This window comes from Tachypleus tridentatus, chromosome 13 (genome assembly GCF_004210375.1).
Source record: "Tachypleus tridentatus isolate NWPU-2018 chromosome 13, ASM421037v1, whole genome shotgun sequence".
Classification (NCBI taxonomy): Eukaryota; Metazoa; Arthropoda; class Merostomata; order Xiphosura; family Limulidae; genus Tachypleus; species Tachypleus tridentatus.
In genome coordinates, this window is record NC_134837.1 from 32,780,370 (window position 1) to 32,803,372 (window position 23,003).

Consider the following 23,003-nt stretch of genomic DNA (forward strand, 5'->3'; position numbering starts at 1 on the left):
GAAATATGTAAACAGATAAAACAATGGATTTTTAAAACAACAACTATATTAAACAAGATAGATATTGATTATTTAACAGAAAATATGCGAAACATTGTAACAATTCATTTGTTAATTAAAATTGGTTTAAGGATGCTCCCACTGAGGAAAAATTACTGAAAATAAATTCAGAGAAGTTTTTGTTAAATCTAGAGAAGACCTGTTTAAGGATGTTCTTATCGAACAGAAGCTACAGAAAAATAGGTTTAAAGACGATTACACTTTTTGTTATTTATCAAACAAATTAAATTTGTCTATTCAAAATATTGGGTCTTTAGTTATACATAATTTTATTGTAACGTTAATAATACTGAAATAAATAATGAATAACTTTTACGAGTTAAGAATAATAGCATTTCTTAATGGCTATTAGTTAATAACAGAATATATTAGAGGACTATTAGTTAATAATATTATATCTTAGAGGAAGTATTAGTTGATAACAGAATATATTAAAGGACTATTAGTTAATAATATTATATCTTAGAGGACTAAGATAACAGAATATATTAGAGGACTATTAGTTAATAATATTATATCTAAGAGGAATATTAGTTGATAACAGAATATATTAAAGGACTATTAGTTAATAATATTATATCTTGGAGGAATATTAGTTAATAACAGAATATATTAAAGGACTATTATTTAATAAAATCATATTTTAGAGAGCTATTAGTTAATAATGGAGTATCTTAGAGAACTATTGGTTAATAACAGAATACCTTTGAGGGTCATTAGTTAATTTTCATAATTTGAAAATTAGTGGCTTCTAATATTGGATGTATACTGAAACAAAGGAGAAACAGCCGACCCTTTTTAAATTTATATACCAGTATTGACCATTTTACTGACCTTAAAAATCAGTAACAGGTGGATGTCAGGAACTGAGAGCATAACTCAACTACATCATCTTTCTTGTTATTATATTAAGGGAGTTATAATCGTCCACTACCGTCTCAAATGTGTAAAATGTTATTCCTAAGTTCTGTGGTATAACAGTTGACCCCTGTCTATTTAGTGAAGGAATAATTACCATCTACTGACTCAAGACAGTAATTTCTATTTTTAAATTTGACAGATTAATTAATGTTTGGTATATGTAATGAAGTAATAATTGCTCTTTACCGACACGAGTGCTTAGTATGCTGCTTTGAAATTCAGTGGTGTATTAGCTGACCTTTGTCTATTTAATGAAGTAATAAATGACCTGTCCTAACACGCAACAGAAGTTATTTATTTGATCAGTTAGGTAATTTCTTACTTTGCGAACTCAAACGAATGCTTATTATGTACTTTGGCCATACATTTAGGATGAAGGGATAAAAAAATGAAGATATATATATTTTAATAACGTATTTCTTATTTTAAGTACTCACACCATTATATTCTTCTGTAACAAGAGAAGTTCGAAGTGTAGAAATCTAAATTTCGTCATGAGTACACTAACAACAGTGTAGGGAAGAAAGAGATCTTGGTATTGATAAGGACTAAAGGTGATAACCATCACTGCTGCTCCTTTAATTCTCTCGGTTCCATTTTTAGGCGGCCATTCGAGAACAGATAATTGTATGGCTTTGTCAATGAGAACTTATCAAGCCGACTATGGGCGTGGCTCAGGAGACAGTATCAAGACGGATGGGACGCAGTGTCTCTAGAAGCTCGCCAATCACGTGCTCTGTGCCTACACTCGTCACGTAGGTGCATCACGACACACCTCTCGTGCTCTCGCGTGGCCACAAAGCAAATCCTCTCCGTATAGGTTACTGGTATGAAAATGTTTAAATTATCGCAGTGAAATCTATATACCTTGACGTCGACATTTTCAAAGCGTCTAGCTCTAACATAATATAAGTACAAGTAGATTCTGTTCTTTTCAGACACACCGGCAGTGTCACAACTCACCCACACGTTAAGCATCCCGGAGACGAGAGTATCACAAAATCAAGGAACAAAGTACTCTGGTCAAATGGCCACCAGTTTGCAGTGTAATTACGGCTGTAATGCTTGCAGGAAAAATATTAAGGCTTATTCAGATAGGCCTCAGAGATTAAGAAATGTTGTTAAAACAGGATAAAGATCTTCATCTCATACCATTTCGGTTTAATAGCATTATACTGTTTCAAATCACAGTCTGTTTGGAAGGTACATTATACGGTAAGTCTTATCTCTGCAACGATCTCACGACCTACGCTACAGCAGTTTCACTAAACAAATGAATAAACAGAACGAAGGTAAAAGAACACATTTATCATGAAATAAAGAAAGCTCTTCTAATTTGAAAAAGAACTCGTGTCATGAATTTATATTTCTTATTAACGTAAAAGTTACATTTCAACAACTCGTGAAATAATAAGAGCTTCTTTCATCTGGGGTTATGATAATCAGGTATAAAGGAAACTATGTTACCAACATTTCCTCATATTATTGAATAAAATAGACGGTATATAATCAACACAGCATGGCCAATGTCGTGTAGAAGTTATTTTGTGTATAATGTACTCAGAGAAATTCAGACGTTTACCAAAATGTGAGCTCCAGACGTTACGAGCATTTAACTGACATTATCATGCAAAATATAAAGTGTTACGTGTAAAACATTTATTACACAGGTTAAAAGCTGGAATAAAAGAATAAAAACCATTTAATTTCCGGGGTGGAAAAAAACCTATTATTTTAACCTTGGCTTATGGACAGTGAACTCCATTGAAACTTTGTCACTTTTGAATTTATTTACGCTTTTTTTTTACCCTAGCTTTTAGATGGTCAAAATTGTTCATGATAGAGCTGTTTATTTATTTATGTTAATTATTTTTCGACCAAATCACTCAGCCGAAGAACCCAAGTGAAACCTTGTTCGTTTTTGACTTAATTTGAATTTCGCGTAAAGCTACACGAGGGCTATCTGCGCTAGCCGTCCCTAATTTAGCAGTGTAAGACTATAGGAAAGGTAGCCAATCATCACCATCCACCGCCAATTCTTGAGCTACTCTTTTACGAACGAATAATGGGATTAACCGCCACATAGTAACGCCCACCACAGTTGAAATCCGCGACCCTCAGACTGCAAGACAAGTACCCTAACCACCTGGCCATGCCAGGCCTTTGTTCGTTTTTAAAGTATTATTTGTTTTTCACCACACCTTTAAGCCAGTTCGTGATGAAATTTGGTTCATTATTACTAATACCTTTTAGTCAATTAACTCTACTGAAACTTGTTCGGTTTTGAAATATATTTATTCTTTTTTAAACTATTATTTTTTATCATATCTCTAAGCCAGTTCATGGTGAAACTTGATTCATTATTAATGATATCTATCATGTTACAACAAATTTTAGTCAGCAAACCCATTTTAACTTATTCCTTTTTTAAATGCATGTAACCTATTACTCCAGATTTTAACTGACAAAGGCAGGAGAAATGTGTTGATTTTTTTTTACATTTTCATTCTTTTTATTATAACACCTTTCAGCTTTAAAGAAAGTTTTAACTGAAGTAAAAACATATCCTAACATTTTTATCATCTGAAATAATGGTTACATTAAATACGACAGTTTTCAAGACGAGGTGTATGTGCAGGGAAAATAAAGAAAGGGAGGTATTCCAATAACCAGTATTTAATGTACACTTACCTTTCTATTGATATTAAATGACAAAGTAAAGTTGTCAACGTTATTTTGAAAGTAACAGTATAAAATGTTTGTTACCCTCAACAATGCATCTTACTAACGTTGTAGTACCACAAAGGATGTACAGTATTGGTCAAAACTTTTACATACTGTTCTATATGACGTAATTGTCTACATGCATAGATTATTTACTGAATAACTGTCCGAATATTAACAGAGAAGGTAGCACATAAACGAACAAATATGTATTTGTTACTCTGGTCTGTATGAGTTGTTTTGAGCATTTGTTTCTCAACACATATAGACACACCTGTTTTACATAAAAGGGTGTGTCTTTGGTATAATCTATTTTCGAGATAGATCAACACTTGCTTCGGACAATTTACCTGTACTTAATGGAGTCATGACTCGTCACGCACAAGAGTTATGGAGCGTCAAATTGTTCGACACTCCAAAAATGGTATGAAGGTAATGAACATTGCCAAAACCGTGTGGTACCTCCAGTGTACTGTATTTAGAAACCTGAAACGTCATCAGACTATAGGACAGGTTGTTCCATGGAAATCTACTGATAAATGCCGAAAAACTACTGTTTAAAATTACCGCATTTTGACCAGGTTAACACATTTCGGTCGATAGAAGTCTTTTATTTCAGGGTATCTAGAAGAACAGTGAATAATAAACTGACCAAAGAAGGTTATTTTCCAAAAAGAACTATCTGAAAACCGATATTAACCAGAATCTACTGCTGTCACTGTTACATGGGAAAGACAGAATGTTTAACTTACAGTTAGAAGACTGGTCACATATCATATTCTCAGATAAGTCCCGTTTCCGGCTTGTTAAAGTTGGTGGTAGAATTCATGTTCGTCGTTTGTCTGTAGAACGGATGAGGAAAGTCTATTTTTCCCTCAGGGAACACACAGAAGTAGTGCAGTGCATGTTTGGGCAGCTATTCATTGTAGTTGAAAAAATATTCTTCATATCCTCAAGGAAAACGTCAATATTTCTGCAATATGCTAGGACAAGGTTTGGCTAAAGCTTTGTGTTCCAGGAGAGCAAAGATACTACCCACAGTGCGTGCATTGTACAGGATTATCTAGATCAGGAGGATGATACAAGATTGCTATGGTCAGCAAAATATCCAGATTTTAATCCCATTCAGAACTGTTAGGCAGAATTGAGCCGGAAAATTGCTAATCATGATCCTAATTCAGCTACTATAGCCGAGTTATACTGCATTATAGTGACAAGTTGAGATGAAATAACGGTATATTACATCAATAACCTCATCGACAGTATGGCACGTCGCCTTGTGGGAGTTATTAGAGAACCAATCAAATATTAAATGTTTAATAAGAACTGATATAAAGGGACAAACGCTATTTATGATAATTTGTTGTTAGATTTTCTCTTTATATGTGTGATGGTAAAATTTTGTTGTGATAGCTGAAATACTGAATTATACATTTTTCTACAAGCGTCTGATAAAATTGTTTGCTGTTCTAATAAATCGGCCATGATGTCCATATAACCTGTCTCAATATACAAATTACATATGAAGATGTTTAACATAACATATATTTCTCAGTTTCGCAACGCTAAGTGTGTTTGTATTCCATCTTAATAATAATTATCTTATCTGTTACAATATATGTATTTTGCACAAGACTGTAGTTACCAACATTATTTGTACCAGTAACAATGTATTATTAGTGCCAGCGTTATTCTATTACAAATGTTACACGTAATTAACATTACCATATCACTAATGACGTATTGCCAGCATCATGTATGCCACTGTCAGTTTGCGTAACTACTAATGATTTATATTATCCTGAAACTGACAATTCCTCACATCGACATTATCCTCCACTAAAGATGTATTTACATCGCTGTCGCCATATTTAGCCACCATATAACGATATATACTGTGGATATTATTTCATTACAGAGAACGTATATCAACAAGAACATTCTATTCCTAAAGGTATACATTACCAACATTTTTATTTTGTTCTTTACCATTAAGGATCTACGTTACCAAATATTCGATACACAAAGTATAATGAGAATGGCCTTCCAGCTGCCATACTAAGAGGAACCTTGTACGTGATTCACACTGAACAGACACTAGCGTGAAAAACAAACTAATTGTTTTAAAAGCGTTGAAAAACGAACATCACACAAAACCACAACGGTATGCAAAAGGAAACTCTTAGCAAAACTGACACTCGCTATACGAGTGCTAGGGAAGTCTCATATATGTATGTAATACCTCTTATATTCTACTTTGTTGGAATATTTGGTTTGAAATCTGAGAAGGGTCAAATTTCAACCTTTGTCCAATACTTTACAGTATGTCGTATTTAGGAGAAAAAAAGACCTTCGAAATTAAATTTGGAATACTACGAGCAACTGCAATGGTACTTTGGATTATTGTAATATGCTCGTAAGTATGAGAAGCATATGGAAAAATATGAAAGAACTGAAAACAAATTGAAGGGTTAACTACACATATTCGAGAGAAAGAAACTTGAAAGCTAAGTTTAACAACAACAAAAAACAAAAGGTATGCGTTTCAAAAAACCTGAAAACGTTACTTTTGAAAAATAGCAGCAGATTCGAAACGTAATTTTGAAATATGTGACTAAACATATTTGGTTAAGAATGTGTAATTCCGAGCACAGCATCACTCACTTTTTTCTTTTCACTCAACAATAGTTGAGAGGACTATGTAAGTACACCTATATGTGACTTTTAGCAGTACACGTTAATACTGTCGAAAAGTACAGCCTGTCTTGTGGGATTAAAACGTTTTTTGATGATTTAAAAATCTGAAATCCATAAAACGGTTTATCTGCTACGTGAGTTGAACTTTACGATCTTCTGAAAATCCTGAGAACGTTGAAAGTAATAACACAGATCTTTGAAATCTATCATTTTTAGCTTGAAAACATGATAATAAAGCTTTTCACGTGTTTTGTGTATAGGCTGAATAAAGTTAAAACCTGGCTTCTTACTTGTCATGTGCTTGTTTTGTTTGACTGTTTTTGAATTTCGCTCAAGTCTACACGAGGGTTATCTGTACTCGTCGTCCCTGATTAAGAAGTATAATATTAGTCATCACCATCCGCCGTCAACTCTTGGGCTGCTATTTGACCAACGAATAGTGGGATTTATCGCACATATAATGATCCCACGGCTGAAAGGACGAACATGTTCGGTGTGACGGGGATTCGAACCCGCGACCTTGAGGTTACGAGTTGAGCGCCTAACTAGGCCCTCGTCTTGTGCTGTGTATCTTGAAAAATCATATCTTTTAATATGCGTAGTTCAGCTTAAACAAATTATAAGACAGCTTTTCACGTGTGTTTTGTAGCTTTAACAGTGATAAATCAGTATCTTATGGCGTGTGTTGTGTAACTGGAAGATGATAACATGCTGCCTTGTGTAACTTGGAACTGACAATACCATTCCTTTTTATGCTAATATGAAAAACTGGGACTTAAAAAAATACAAATTCAAAATACAGGTAACGGTGCTTTGGTCTGATATTTTACTGTTTTAAGAGGATAAAGCAGTGTGAATTTTATAATTTGAAACCAAAAATATCGTATCACATTAAGGCAGAGGTGCTCACAATAGTTTGTGATGCAACTTAAAGAAGAACTTGGAATTAAAACATTCATTTCCTTAAGTGACTTGTGTGACTATAACTTGACGATATACGTCTTTTACAGGTAGAATTGCACAGAACTCATAAAATACAGGTTCTCATGTTAGCTGCAGTGCTTCGAACTGACTGTATAAAACCCCATATGAAGCGAGACGCTTAAAAACTCATAATCTCGTGTGGGTTACAGAGCTGGAACTGACGTTATATTCTGCATGGGCTCGAAAATGTATGTTGTGTACCTGGAAACTGACAAAAGTTCTGTTACAGGTGAAGAAGCTTGGAACACATTACACCGTTTGAAGGCGTTACTTACGGAGCTCGGATTGAGTCAAACAAGTCCCCGGATTGAAACATACAGAGATTAACTGTAGAATTCTGGTTGCGAACAATTCTTTAGTGGACCAAGGTGTTTGGGATCCACAAAATAGTATTTAACACGTTAATGGGCCCAGGAAATTAAGCAATATTTTTCATGATTTATAACTGGCAATATAGTCAGTTAGAACTTAGGATTAGCCAGACTGATTTTTTTTGTAGTTTGAGCTGCTAAATACAGCGCGATATGTAATATGTATTAGGAAGTCAAATATGTTCATGACAGTCTAACGAGTTGTCTCAAGAGCTAGTATACGATATATTATGGAATACATTGTAAGTTTTAGATGAAAGCCAGAAATTTAAAACCATGATGTTGATAATAAAGGCTTAGTCTCCGGGGCGGATTGGCCCCACAGAAAATCAGACAACTGTCGAGTGGAACGTTGCATTTTACTTATTTTTAGAAAATGATTTTAAATATTAATTATTTAGCCTGTATGTGATGTTTCCCCTGCTGAACCTTTAATACCAGTTTACCCCTGCTTAGTCTGTATAAAAAATTTCTAAAATAACCAATATTCATTAACTATATAAATTGTTTATAACTATGTTATTTTGTGGTTACTTTATCAAATATGTACGATTTACTTTTTCTTTTCATTAAAAATAATAAAAATATCTACATTCAAGTTCCTGTCCTAGTGAACAAACAAAAACAAAACAAACAACAACAATAAAAAAAACATGAAACAAACCGACAGAGCTCTGAAAGAAATATTCTATTCTAGGACAATTATCAATCAACCTGGCACTAACACTTGAGATGTATAATACGCATTCAAAACCAGAACGCGTGCATTTTTTTAAATATTGGGTCACGTGACCTTTTCGAAATAAGTTGCCTTCTGGCAAGGGCTAGGTACAAAGGGTTCTGTGATGTGACTTTCAATGCGTTGATGCCCGCCCTCGTTTGTTTGGACAAGCTGCCATCTCCGAATTAGTTACGGACTTCTTTGACTGTGGTACTTATTTTTATCTAAGCTTTCCTCTGGTTGTACTTTGGCCCTCTCTGGTGTCCCAGAAACCACAGTGTACCGCTACGTACTTAAGACGTGCCGAAGCATCAGGCAAAAGAAAATGACAAGAGTTCAACTCATATGAACCCCAACTCTCCAGGATATCAAGTTTCAAGTGCTGAACCTGAATATGAGGTGTTCTAATAAGTAGTGTACTTCCACAGAGTTCCACATTGCAATACGATGTGTATGTTTACTGTTTTGACGTGTTTAGTTCAGTCGTGTTACTTTTTCGAAAATAAGTTTCAACTTTAGTATTGAAACAACTCGGCAAAGTCGAGAGTCAGAAATAGTCAACCAAGAAAGAAGCGACAAAGACAAACCTAGCAATTACTATCTGTTTGTAAAATATCGGAAAATCTAAAACGTGCTCGTAAAAATTATAATCTTTGGAAGGAAAAAAACACACGAAACATGACATTGTGAATTAAAAATGATACATTAGAAAAAAGGAAAAGCCAAGTTCTTCATTATCATATCATACATGCATTTTTACATGTTGATATTACGAGTACATACTTATATAATGAAAGAGGCGTTCTTATATAAAGATAAATACGTTCTTATGTGATCATTTTGTACGCACATTTTTACACACTAATATTACCAGACTAGAATAGAATGTTTTAACAGAAGTTTATCAGAGAGGAAACGTGACCTAGTCATAGCTTTCATTACACATAAAACCCGTTATTAAAAATAAGATACTGACAGAGATGTGTTACATCACTCCGAAATTCACATCAGGTAAAAAAAAAGTAAAAAATATTTTCTATTCACTCTGAATGTCGTATTAACTAAAATAATGGCTCAGCGATAAACCTGCGGACTTGCAACACTAAAACTAAGGTTTCGAAACTCGTTTTGGGTCCAGCACAGAGACTCAATTGTGTAGATTTGCGCTTAACGATAACCAACTAAAATAATGACAAAAATTAGTGTTACATTATTCCGAAAGTTATATCAACAAAGATAATAAAAAAAGCGTGTTCTATTACTTCAAATGTAACACCAACTACGATAATGATAAAACTGTGCTATGTTACTCCGAAGTTCACACCAACTACGACAGTGACAAAATATTTTTATATTACTCCGAAGATTACACCAACAAAGGTAACAAAGTAACTAAAATTACTAGTGTGTGAATGACCAACTTTGTTGGCTTATGAGTAAAATATACGTTGTTCAGTGAAGTGATAAAATGTTATTTTGGTTATTCACGAGTAACCAACCAGCTAGCTTTAAACATAAACATTAACAACTATTGCTATCTTATGCTGCTGAGTAACATATTGACACTGTCGCATGAACAGCTTACTCATGTAAGTAAGGGTTTGTTAATTTATGGTCAATACATAGCACATTTGGTTGTCTTTTGAGTAAAATATGGACTTTATGCTTTACAGTAATAGGTCGGTAATATAAAGGATGTGGAGACGATTTTGTCGTATCACGATTGCTGGTAATAGAAAAGAGAAACAAAGAAGACACTTGGTTTCTTTCTTTATAACCGAATGAGTAACAAAGTTACAGAGGTCCGGATAGTTCATTCAACTGTTTCGTGATTACGGGTATTTTTAAAGGAATGTGAATAAATTGTATCTTCTGGTTTGTTTGTTGTTGTTTTTTTTAAATAGGAATTTGGACAAATTAGCTTATTTAAATTATTGTGTCGTGGTTAATCTGTAAAGAAACATGGCGAAAACGTGTATATCCACTCTTAACATTTAAGCAACGAGTTCAATCTTAAGACGCGGCGTGTGACCTAACTGTCGCCTTGCTTCCATTAGAACTGGAAAGCATGGTTTTCCTAAATTGTTCAGTGTACTTATTTGTAACTCCACTAAGAGGTGGCGCCACAAGTCAAGATTTTTAAAAGTTTATTATTAAGATATTACATAATCATTTTACATCTTTTTCTTGTTGGATTCAGAAAAAACAAAATCCATGTTTTTCTAAAATCCAATCGGCATTAATTTTGCAATCGCTTTTTTCATTTAACAACAACCTACAATGAAAAATAAATATCATTCACAAGTGTAAGTTGATAAATACTTGATAATTTAACTTCCTCAGTTTGTCTTTCTACTACACTTTTTCCAACTTCACAGAGAGAGAGAGAGGGGGTTATGCTTAGCTAAGCAGAAAGAAATTCACTATGATAAACGCAAGCACGCACATACATAAATTAATACAGTGAATGTTACTTAGATAAATCATTTATAAAGCAGGTCAATTTCATTGTGATGTAATATTTAAGGCATGGTTGATGAGCAAGGAATTGTTCCTACAGGAAAGTTGACGAGAAGGAGAAGTTTGTTTACTCCTGGGGAGGGGAGGGGAGGTCATTCCTCGTTTCGTGTGAAAACAAGAAAAAAACACTTCAACCCGAACTTGTTCATATGCACACGGGGTGGGGGGAGGGCGTGCGACGGTCCGACAGCTTTGTAATTTGGATGCTAAGTCACAGCCGAGCGGCGTGTGATTAGCTTCGCCTATTCCTGAGTTGTGACGTGTCTCCACGCTAGCACCTGCATTCCGACAACTCAGGACATACAACTTGGCTCGCCGCGGCAACGTACAGTCACGCTTGCCTTCTGAACTGACAAACCGGTAAACAGCGGGGGGTCAGGTGCAAAGCTCCAGGCCTCGTCAATGTACTACGGACACGCTAATTTAGAGTCACGGGCAACTGAGTCACGAGCATTTATAAACTTGGGAAAAAATGTGCTACTGCAAGATTCACCGAATCATACAAATATATCTACAATTATTTCGGGGTAAAAATAATGAATAAAATATTTAAGACTCACTGTCCTGTTTGGGGATTGCGTCATTTGTTCTGTTTACTAGTTGAGATGTGTTTTCCTTTTTTGTTGTATATGAAATATATATGTTTTCAGAAACTGAGAAAGTAATCCATACGCGTGCATATTATTTGCAAATATTCAAATATGCGTAAGCAGAAAGATCGATAGGTTTCAAAGGGCTAAAATTTGTTTGCAATTAAGCACAAAGCTACACAATGGGTCATCTGTGCTCTGCCCACCACGGGTATCTAAACCCAGTTTTTTAGTATTATAAGTTCGCAAAAATACCACCGTGTCGGCAAAGATTGAAATGGATAAATTTTCATCAGATCAAAGCAAAATCATTAAAATCATTAGTACCACAGAACTTAATGGTTCAAGATCTTGTTGGATCGTTAAAATGTTTAATTGTTGTTGGATCGTTAAATTATTTTACTTTCATTAAAAAAAAAAAGAAAAAATGGAAAAATGTTTTTACCAAACCAAAACAAAAGTCCCTTTAATTTACGTTTGTAAATGACAAACAGCTTTACAACCCATAGATAACATTAAACCATATACTTTGTCTTTGATAACTCTACAGCGATATTCTATCTTGTAATATTGTCATTACAAACATGCGAGAACCATGAAGATAGAACGATTATCTGAATGGGTGAATTTTGGTTACCATTATACATTACTGACAATAAACTTCAGTTGGTGGGTGAATTTTGGTTACCATTATACATTACTGACAATAAACTTCAGTTGGTGGGTGAATTTTGGTTACCATTATACATTACTGACAATAAACTTCAGTTGGTGGGTGAATTTTGGTTACCATTATACATTACTGACAATAAACTTCAGTTGGTGGGTGAATTTTGGTTACCATTATACATTACTGACAATAAACTTCAGTTGGTCTACAGAAAAGAAAAAGGAATTTTTTACCCATAAGAAATCATTTGAGTTAGAAATTAAAACAATTTCATCAACCTTCGCATGTCTGAACTACTATCATTTCAAGACAGTTTTTAAGCCAAATAAAAGTTTTTTTCATGTTGAACGTGATTTTTTATAATACTACATTACCTCTAAATCATAATGTATGTTAATACTTTGTGGATATTAGCAACGTTCGCAAACATCAATATTCGATTCTTTGGTGTACACAAACAAACATAGTTAAACCGTTGTGTTGTAACAATCTTCGTTGACTATTTTGAAGAGCCGATATTTTGTAGCAATGAGCCTTGGATGTTTTCTGACCTGAAGGACATATGAAAATATGCTGAGTAGGTGATAAATCTTTAATTTACGCAGATTTATTTAGGTTGGTAATAATGATGGAAATCGATCAAATACCAGACTAATTTTTGACATTTTGACTTCTACAGTAACACCAATATTTTCAGAATGGAACTAATGATGACTAATTTTCCCAAATCTCTACAAATTTGGAAAATCGCAGCTTGGGTTTCATTCAACTTTTACCCAAAAGAAAAGGAAGGGTAAGTAGGACCTTTATGAGTACGTTTACTCTCTTTAACTTATAAAAACAAGATAATTTGAAAAATACCTTCAAAATCAAGACAGACTACGATGGTAATAGACTCTAATGAGATTATGAAACGCAATACTTTTATGATATATTCTGACTACATAGATAAGTTATCCTTCCTAACCATCCATCCCTTGCAGTAACAATTCGAAACACACAAAATGTTAGTAGCCCTTAGCTCCAAAAGAAACAATTCGACACAGTTACAGTATGTTAATATCCCACAACTCCAGCAGTAGCAATTTGACACAATTACAGTATGCTAATAGCCCTTAGCTCCATCAGTAATAATTCGACACAATCACAGTATGTTAATAGCCCTTAGCTCCATCAGTAATAATTCGACACAATCACAGTATGTTAATAGCCCTTAGCTCCAACAGTAATAACTCGACACAATCACAGTATGTTAATAGCCCTTAGCTCCAACAGTAATAACTCGACACAATCACAGTATGTTAATATCCCTTAGCTCCAACAGTAACAATTCGACAGAAGTATATTACTACCCTTCCCCACCATCCTCGGCAATAAAAATTTGACACACAATATATAAATACCCCCATCATCTTCAACAGTAACAATCCGACTCGCACATGATAAAAATTACTACCACTGTGAAGGAAACCTCAACAGTTATGTACAAACACACTTTTTATAAAAAGTGATACCAGCATTTCTCTCCTAACATTTTAAATTTGAGCGTATAAGGATCCAAAAAAAGGCGTATTTAACCCTGAACTTTCAGACTTACCGACAGTTTTCTGTCAGGAATCTGAAGGTATAAAGATAGCCTACATCACACACACTTCATCATAGAAATAAAGAGAAAAACTATATCGAATGATATTCTCTGTCATCGACTTAACTGGACCGATATTAATCAGACCTTCAGACCTCAACTTTTTGCATCCAAAATGAACTAACATGATTTCGTATTACAATTTATGCACACGTGCAAGTGTACACAAAAATACATCTATATGAGAGATCTGCTAGGCAATTGCCACGATAGTTCTGAACAGGCAAAATTACTGTAGATAAATGGCAGAGTTAATAGTCGGCTACGAAGTCAAGGAAAAATGCTTACAGGCAGTTCAAGGAATAAATTAAAAAAATATATTTTCAGTTAGTAACAGAGAACAAGCAATACCGACCTTGGTGTTCATGCAGCTTGATAATATAAACAGCGTCTTAATTAAAACTGTATCTGTCGTATTTCAGCTAACCTCAGTATTAAGCGAAAGGCCTCGCCGGTACTAGATATGGCAGATATAATGTGTTTGACATATTGTTACATATTCTTATTTTCTTTCACTCTTGGGCCCGGCATGGCCAAGCGTGTTAAGGCGTGCGACTTCTAATCTGAGGGTCGCGGGTTCGCATCCCCGTCGCACCAAACAGACTCGCCCTTTCAGCTGTGGAGGCATTATAACGTTACGGTCAATCCCACTATTCGTTTGTAAAAGAGTAGCCCAAGAGGTGGCGGTGGGTGATGATGACTAGCTGCAGTCTTAGCCCTAAAGTAGGGCTTTGCGCGATAAATTCGAAAAAAAAACAAACAAAAATACAAACAATCTTTCACTCTTAAGGTTTTAGAATTAGAAAGCGCGAGGCCCCGAGCAGTAGGGTAATCAGCTAAAAGTCTTCACTAACAGATTGGGTATTGAAAAAAGATAAAACGAACCCCCCCCCAAAAAAAAAAACAAACAACAAACTAACAACAACACACACGAACTTTTAGTAAATATAGACTCAGATTAAAAGTTTAACTGTTATTTTATCGGATTATACACCATAGACTATTTACTACAAAAACAAACATTAACTCACTGGTACAGTGTCAAACAATAAGACTTAAATGTGTTGGCGTAGAACAGTGGATAAGAAGCCTTTTCAGTCAAAACTTCATTTAAATAACATCGTATTCAATACTACCTGTATCTCGTGCAAAGACTATTAAGTACAATTGTGATATTCTGAATCTACATAACAGTAAAACGTAGAAATGATCAATATATATATATATATATATAGCTATTTACGGGTCTGTAACTATAATCGATTGATATAAGCAACTTGCTTTTATAAGAACAAATAAATTTCAGTCATAAAACGTTTGGAGTTTAATTTTTAAAGGAAGCTAAAAATTCTCGTCACAGGTACTTTTTGTTGTTGTTTCTTTGTTGTTAAGTGCAAAGTTACAAAATGGAATATTTATGCTGTGTCCATATCAGGTATCGAAACTTGGTTTTTACCGTTAGAAATCTTTAGACTTACTGCTGAGTATTATACGTAAATAATAACAATAACAGAAATTATATAAAGGAAATTTATTGCACATAAAACTATTAGTTTATGTAAGCGAAACTTTCTGTAGTTGTTTATTTATAGTCGACGTAAATAAATGGAAAATGAAAACTCAAATTTCAGTTTGTGGACTTAAAAAACTTATTTTTTTAGTTTTCCTGATTCATGTATAAATTATCTTTATAATTTATTGTGTTTGACAGAATGTTTGAGCCAGGAATGACAGAATGATGTCATCACTGCGAACCACGTCAACAAAATAATGTATCTAGAGGTGTATCGTTAAGCTTCGTTGTGCATGATACAGTTGGAAGACTTTATAAGATAATTTCAGCTTATTTTAAAACGCTGGTATTTTTAGCATTCTGTTAAGGCCTACGACCACTGACAAGCTGGATTTTTCGGTCAGTCACCAGAGAATTAAATAGATAAGTAAATCTTTTGGACATGGGTGTTGACCTACATACTAGTTGAAGTCTGTAGACAATGAAATGACAAAAAAGAAAAGAAAAGAAAATAGAGACATATAACTAAAAACTTAGGTAATACGGTAAACGTGGGAAAAAGGCATATTTGGTTTAAAAACATCACTTAGGTTAGTACACATGTGTTATTTTCAATAAGCATTAGTTAGAAAGTTGAATATGTATATATATATATAGTTGTGTTATTTTCAATTTTCTATTATTATATTCTTATTATAAAGATTATTTTGCATTGCTAGAGTTTACTATATAGATTTAGGATCAACTGAAATATCTGAGGGTTGCAGGTTCGAATCCCCGTCGCACCAAACATGCTCGCTCCTTCAGCCTTGAGGGCGTTATAATTTGACAATCAATCCCACTATTCGTTGGTAAAAGGGTAACCCAAGAGTTGGCGGTGGATAGTGATGACTACCAGCTGTCTTACGTCTAGTCTTTCACTGCTAAATTATGGACGGCTAGCGCAAATAGCCCTCGTGTAGCTTTGCGCGAAATTCAAATTAAGCAAACGATCAACTGAAATCATCTCCTAAGCTGCTCAAATCTCGCAACTTATTATGGGTTTATGACTGAAAATACGGATAACTGCGAGAGTATCCAACTGATGATACAATTCTTTCTAATTTTATAAGTAACTATGTAAGAACTGCACATTTGATTAACTAGCTATTCTCACTGAGATTTAATTTTGTTGTAATTGGGTAACTTTCTTTGATTGGAAGTTAATATTAATAAATGACGATAATATAAAAATACAGTAAAATATAAGAAAAGAATGACAAATACAGTAGAGAAATAAAGACAATGAGGAAAGATATTAAGAACTGGGGAGAGAAACTGAAAAATGTATTTGTCTATCTCACTATTTTCACGCCTGGTATGGCCAGGTGGTTAAGGAACTCGACTCGCAATCCGAGGGGTGCGGGTTCGAATCCCCGTCGCACCAAACATGCTCGCCCTTTCAATCGTGGGGCCGTTATAATGTAACGGTCAATCCCCCTATTTGTTGGTAAAAGAGTAGCCCAACAGTTGGCGGTGGGTGGTGATGACTAGCTGCCTTTCCTCTAGTCTTACACTGCAAAATTAGGGACGGCTAGCGCAGATAACCCTCGTGTAGCTTTGCGCGAAACTCGAAAACAAACAAACATTATTTTCGCGCAACACTATACAAAGAACTGTCTATGCATAGCCGTCCCTAATTTTGGACTAACAGACTAAAGAGAAAGCAGCTAGTCAAGACCATCAGCCACCAACGTTTAGGCCACTCTTGTTTGGCCAAAGAATGGGATTTGACCGACACTCTTATAGTGTGCCCACCCACAGTTATAAACTGCGAAGCGCGTTTTCGCGGCAACGGACGTTGGATCATGTACCTTCGGATTTACGGTCCGAGCACGCTTATTACTAGGACCAATAATACATAGACAGACAAATGAATTTTAAAGAGGAGAAAGAAAAAAATACAGTGATGATAACGGGGCTGAAAATAATGAATGCGGGGATCAGTACAAATGTGTTTAAAAAAGGATGTGGGGATCAGTACAAATGAGTTTAAAAAGGATGTGGGGATCACTACAAATGTGCTTAAAAAGGATTTAGGGATCAGTACAAATTTGTTTAAAAAGGATGTGGGGATCACTACAAATGTGTTTAAAAAGGATGCGGGGATCAGTACAAATGTGTTTAAAAAAGGATGTGGGGATCAGTACAAATGAGTTTAAAAAGGATGTGGGGATCACTACAAATGTGCTTAAAAAGGATTTAGGGATCAGTACAAATGTGTTTAAAAAGGATGTGGGGATCACTACAAATGTGTTTAAAAAGGATGTGGGGATCAGTACAAATGTGTTTAAAAAAGGATGTGGGGATCAGTACAAATGTGTTTAAAAAAGGATGTGGGGATCAGTACAAATGAGTTTAAAAAGGATGTGGGGATCACTACAAATGTGCTTAAAAAGGATTTAGGGATCAGTACAAATGTGTTTAAAAAGGATGTGGGGATCACTACAAATGTGTTTAAAAAGGATGTGGGGATCAGTACAAATGTGTTTAAAAAAGGATGTGGGGATCAGTACAAATGTGCTTAAAAAGAATGTGGGGATCAGTACAAATGTGTTTAAAAAGGATGTGGGGATCAGTACAAATGTGTTTAAAAAGGATGTGGGGATCAGTACAAATGTGTTTTAAAAAGGATGTGGGGATCAGTACAAATGTGTTTAAAAAAAGAAGATCAAGTAAACATGGAATGCAAATAAGAAATGGAAACAATAAGAAATACTAACATGGTAAGGAAGGAAGGGAATGGATAATGTAAAGTGGTTATAAAGATATACAATGCATGACACATAGACTGTTAAAAAATAAAGAATGTGGTAATAAATATTTAAGAATAAATCACAACAATGTCGAACATGTAGACTGTTTTGTAAAGTTTTAAGCAATACAGTAGCATTTGCTGTGCTCGCCACTGGTATCGAAACTCAATTTTTAGCGTTACAAGTCTTCAGACTTACTGCTGAGCCACTGGGACACGCATGCGAGATTGCAAGGAAAGATACATTTTATCAGTAAGTGAAATTAATATAATGATGGATGAGTGGATTGAAGAAAGCAAAAGCTGAGACTAAAACTGGCAGAAGAAAGGATACGGTGATGAATACGTAGACAGAAAAGAAGGAAATAATACATTAACAGCTATCTGGACTGTAGGATATAGTGACGAAATATTAGATGAGTGAGTGTTAGAAGAAATGAACATAACGAGGGACAGTGATGGATTTGTGGATTTAAAGGGAAAAATAACGTTTGTGGACAAATAGATTGGAAAAAGAAGTATATATCTGGAGTAAAGGAAAATGTGGTAGATCTAAAATCAAGAAAAGAGGAAGATACACAGTGATTAATATTTCGACTGAAGGGTTTGTTTGTTGTGTTTAAGCACAAAGTTAAATATTGGGCTATAAAAACGGTGTCCACTGCGAGAATCGAAGTCCTACTTCTGCTTTTAGAATTATAAGCCTCTATACTTACCTTCTGAGACACTGGAAGACTGACTGCAAGGGAGAAAAAGATGAACATTTTCTCAGGTTACAACACATTTTTGGTTTTAACAGAACAACTATGCAATCAAAGAGAGTTGGCCTGGCATGATTTATTGGTTAAGTCGCTCGATTCGCAATTGTCGGGGTACAGATTCGAATTCCACGACTGAAAATACTCGCTTCCAGCCGTAGGGGTATTATAATGATACAGTCAGTCTCACTATTTGATCACACCAGCTCAAATGTTGGCTTTGGGTAGTGTCGACTAGTCTGGAAGTTCAAAACTAGGAACGGCTATCTGCAATAGCCATTGAGTAACTTTGTAGGAAGATACCTTTGTCATTAAGCTGGTTCAAATAATGACGTAACAAATTTCACAACATTTATATTTCGCACTTAGAAAGCAATGCCGGTGATTTGTGAATCTTGCATAGAAGGTGAGGAGTAGATTCCTAATTTAAATATTTTATTAACATAGACGTTCGTATTCATATATTGGAAATTTATGTATTGCATAATAATTGTTATGGTTGTTTTGGAACTAACAGAAAAAGAGAAAGAAAATTCTAACTGAAACCTTAAGAAAAAAAAAATCCAAACATTCAATAAAGGTTGAACAGTTTGGGGTCATTAAATAAATTTGTGTGCTTTAAAGGAGGTTGGTTTAATTAAAATGCATATCTCTCTAGAGCCCACCAGCTGTACATTGGTGAGGGATCGCCCCTGCCTAAAGCCGGATTAAGGCTTCAATGAAAGCCACTATAGATATTACTCTCGCATTACTGTTTCCGTAAGGCTTGAAGCTGTTCAGCGAAGACTAGGGTTATTTGCATAAAGCCTTCCAAGCACCATAATGATGAGACGTTTGTTTTAAACGACACGTGCCAAGCGTAATTACCACACTGTTCAAGTAAGCTAAGCCTTGCCCCGTGTTGAAAAGGCATTGCCCTGATTTTTCTTACATTAAAGGACGCATTCTTTAACGTTTTTATGCGACAAGGATATGCATGAGGGGTCGTTAAGACCATGAAGGTTTGATTTGGAATTTCCTTATCATCACAAACGAGGATCTTCCAAATGTCTGCTGGTAACGTGAGTGATTTTTACACTTAAGGGAAATGCTGAAAGGTCTTTATCGTATAATGCGGTGTCTCTCTCGAAATCTAACCGTAAGAAATAATATAACGCGTGACAGTTTTGTGTTGAAATCAGAAACAAAAACATCAAAAACTAATTGGAATTAACACGATGATTTACGTAAGTACAAACGCATGAAAGTTAAAACATAATCTATAATATAACTGGTCTCCTTGAAGCCGACATTTGTATCTAATTACATTTATCGATACATCTTAAAATTTATTTAGTTAAGCTATGCAGCTCTACGTAACAACTGAGCGTGCCTCGGTGGCTCTAGTGGTAAGTTTAATGATTCATAACCCAAACATTTGAGGTTAGACCAATACTTCCTAATTTTTTTTTCTTCATAAAAACAAACAAATAACCATCCCGGTACTGCTTTCATTCATAACGCTTAGTTTTCCTGCTAGAATTTCTATATAATAATCCCACTCTTGGTGTTTGTTATCTGGTTATCAGCTGTTACGATATCTGGGTACCCGCGGTGACAATAATTCCAATTTGTCAGTGTGTGGAGAACCAAACATCTTCCTTAGTGGTGTCTTGAGTTACAACACCCGGTTCTTCCCGGAAGTTTTACTAAATTAGGATCCAGCTCTTGGTGTTTGTAACCTGTTATCGGCTGTTCATATCAAAGGATGACCAGAGTAATAACAGCTCAGCTCTTGGGACTGCTTTGGTAACACACTAGTAATATTAGGTACCGAGGATTAACGTAAGTTACTTGACCATATTTCATCAATGGATTTGGGTGTGCCTTTGCTATCTTATTTTGGTTACGTGCATGCTTACAAGAGCAGCCACATATATTTACGTCCAATGGCTTCTATTTACGGTCTCTTCACACATTTCATCGCTGTCGACGGTCTTCTACTGCCTACGGTTATAGTCTGTAACAGAAAATACCGGTCCACCAGAGGGCGGAACGTTCCGTTATTCCATATACCATTTCCTCTCTCTCTCGGCTTCAGTGTTCGTCATTAAATATGTCCACCTAAAACCATTCGATCCGAAGCAATGGGCGGGGAAAGCAAAGAAGGACTCTAAGGGGCCCCTAGTAAAGTTTAGGGACATAGCCGTCAACACTGTCGTCTGATTTCCGTCTCCCACCTTTACCACTTTACATTTTTGGTATCGAACCTAGAGGCGCGTACTTCGGCAAGTCGACCAAAGATGTGCTTCATTAGTGACCCTGGTAGGAGCGCTTTGTTTCGGGCGATCACAAACTACCGAGCTTTTGACATTTTAATTGCTTTTTAGATTCAGACCGGCCCACTAGTCGGTCGAGGCCTTGCTATGTTCTTCAGCCCACCTGGCCAGAACCTAGGTCTGGCTGTCATCTGTCAGATACGTGAGTTTTGTGTTCAGTTCCATTGATGATAAATGGCATAAGCAGTGAACTGACCCCTACGTGATATATGTTCACATAAAAACCCGCACTATATTTAAGAAGTGTTTAGACGTGGGCGTTTCTCCTATACCTGATCTCCCTCCTATAGCTCTTAAGCTTCATTGGTACTACACAGGTTTCGTTTAGCTTTTAGCCAGTGTCATCTATAGTCAGATGCACATCCTGGGAACGTAAAAGTCAAAATGGGTTTCAGTACAACAGTTAATAAGTAGTTAGGTGAAAAAGCTCATGGCCCTGAGGCACTAAATGAGTGGAAACTGGTAGAAGGTTGACCAGTGTTAACATCACTCATACTCTTAGTTTAGCAAACAAATGTTAGACAAGTAGGATATTGCTTTCTGTAATTTATAACAGGCCACATGTAAGAATAAAACTTAACGGTTTTCTAGAAGCCCAATACAGAAATCCGATCAACTAATTAATGGAAGACTGCAGTTAGTGTAAACATTGTACCAACCATCTTGGTTATGGTTTTTGGATCCGCTAGAGGGAGAAGATGTATTGATATTCAAAATGGAAATTCTCAACATATATCTCCTTATGCTCCTTATCAAGTTGACATATTTTAAGAATCTGGAGGAAGTGAGAACGTCAAATTGCTGTTAGTGAAAATCGCATACATATATTCGCGAAATTCCGTGAAAAGTAGCGAACATTTTGTTACAAAATAGGAGGCAGACGTGTGGTATCATGACGTAAAACAATGTGACATTCTCTCTTCTAAAACTGAAATGATTACTTGAAACACTATAACTTTGTATTTTAAAACACACGAGGAGAAAAAACATTAACATGGTGGGTGCTTAAGTCTTTGCAATATGTGATAAAAGAAATTCTACGGTGATCAGGAGGTGTGGTTCTTCTGAAAGAACAATATGGCATTTATAAATTTCAAATGGAACATTTCCTATTAGGGACACGCAACAGATAGTGTATGTTAGCCTGAAAAACATTAACAGGCATTAATTAACCTGTTTTCATTAGTCGTAGACCTAGGTAGGGGTTGGAGGGTATGTCTCTACTACTCTGGTTCTTCCACCTATGTTTATAATAACATAAATGAAAAGAAATCTTTCTGCTTACAGAATAGAAACATTGTTCAAAATATTTTTTATTTCTCATTTTTGTCACTATTGCTAGTTTTTAATCCACAGCGCAAAAACGGTTACACACATCTTAATATACGATGTTATCACTTTAGTTTACATCCTAGACCGAAAACACAATTAATGTTGACCGGAAGTGACAAAAGCATCTACCTCCTCCACAAAGAAGCTATCAACAAATGAAAACAAAGTCACTGAATAAAGTAAAGTTTTTTTATTAAAGCTTATCATTCTATAGACTGACAAATATGGGATAATATTTGCATTAACAATTTCCCTATTACTTTATCAAGACACTTTGCTATTACCAGCGTAAGATTACAAAAAGTGCGTGGGTTTAATTGATTTTCAATGGAGATTCATTTATTTGTGAACTGATTTTTATCGACTAATGTTTTAGTATATATTC

General features: G+C 35.2%; 1 protein-coding gene across 7 annotated transcripts in view; it reads right to left on the reverse strand.

The window, feature by feature from the left end:
- Positions 1–23,003, reverse strand: part of LOC143239838 (zinc finger protein basonuclin-2-like) — a 227,465-nt gene that overhangs the window by 36,496 nt on the left and 167,966 nt on the right. The window contains exon 1 of one of the 7 annotated variants that reach the window (XM_076481405.1): positions 1,421–1,570. The exons of the other annotated variants lie outside the window; for them this stretch is intronic. The gene's annotated coding sequence lies outside the window, so the exon portion shown is untranslated. Of the gene's footprint in view, positions 1–1,420; positions 1,571–23,003 lie in introns of those variants that run through there. 7 annotated transcript variants of the gene reach the window in all.